Consider the following 1258-nt stretch of genomic DNA (forward strand, 5'->3'; position numbering starts at 1 on the left):
CGGCAGCGCCCGCCCCGCGAGCCAGACCCCACCCTCCGGCCGCGCCTCCGCCCCTTTGCTCGGCCCCCGCCCCCACCTGGCCACGCACGAACTCCAGGCGAAGTTGGGGAGGCCCGGGCAGCGCTGCGGGAGGAAGGAGCTGCAGGAGTCCGCGAAAGCGTTCTGGTCTGCGCCTTTCCACCCGCCTCGCCAGACAGCACTGGCACTGGAGCCGCCAAGCTCGGGAGGGAAGGGGCCCCAGCAAAGGCCCTGGGTCACACACTGGCCTCGGACTGAAGCCAAGGACACCCCTCAGGGCCTTGTCCTGTGGTGTGCCATCAACATCTCCTGCAGAGTGCAAGATGTGGGCAAAGACCAGTGGAAATGAACTGGAGACCTAGGGAAAGGAGTTGGCTGCAGGAAATATTGGAGAGGTGGGAGCAGAAGGAACAGCCAAGGTCTCTGATATGATGGGGACATTGGAGATAGAAAGTGAAACTCAGAAGCCCTGATAAGGGATGAAGAGGAACTGGGGTGCCCAGAGTAACTGGGGGTGCCCAGGGTATGAATTCAACTCAGGAAGGTTACTGGCTCCCACGAGGGAAAAGTCCAGAAAGTGGAGTCAAGACTGACAAATGGAGACTAAAGAGTAAAAGGAATAGCCACAGAAACACACCCTGGCCATGAACCTGGAGTCAGTGAAAAAAACATACTTAGGCCCAGAAAGCAGAGCCAAAGAAACACACTTTGGACCTGAAACCAGAGCCAGTGAAAGAAACACACCCTGGTCCTGAAACCAGAGCCAAAAGACTAAAAAGGCCAGTGAAAGAAACACACTTTAGGTCTGAAACAGAGCCAAAGAAACACACTCAGCCCCTGACCAAGGAAGCACAAAAACCAACTAATCCTTGAGCACAAAACCAGCCAATCCCTGAGCACAAAACCCAGCCAATCTCTGAGTTTGTCCAAAATTTGGGATTGAAATTCAACCAATTGCCATCTTGAAAATCTTCACCTTGGAAAAACCCCACCCCTAAGAAGCCCTATATAAGCCCTGTACCTGTTCAGTTTGCAGCTGCAAGTTTCCCACCCTGGCAGAGGGCATCACCCTCCTCCATTCTTCTCTCCCAACAAATCTCCTGACTTTTTCTGTCAGACCCCCAGAAACCGAGCAATACTATAACAGTTCCCCTAGCAGAGCCAAGTTGTTACATTGGACTTTGGGCCGGGCGGTGGTGGCGCACGCCTTTAATCCCAGCACTTGGGAGGCAGAGGCAGG

Source organism: Microtus ochrogaster, unplaced genomic scaffold, assembly GCF_000317375.1.
Source record: "Microtus ochrogaster isolate Prairie Vole_2 unplaced genomic scaffold, MicOch1.0 UNK68, whole genome shotgun sequence".
Classification (NCBI taxonomy): Eukaryota; Metazoa; Chordata; class Mammalia; order Rodentia; family Cricetidae; genus Microtus; species Microtus ochrogaster.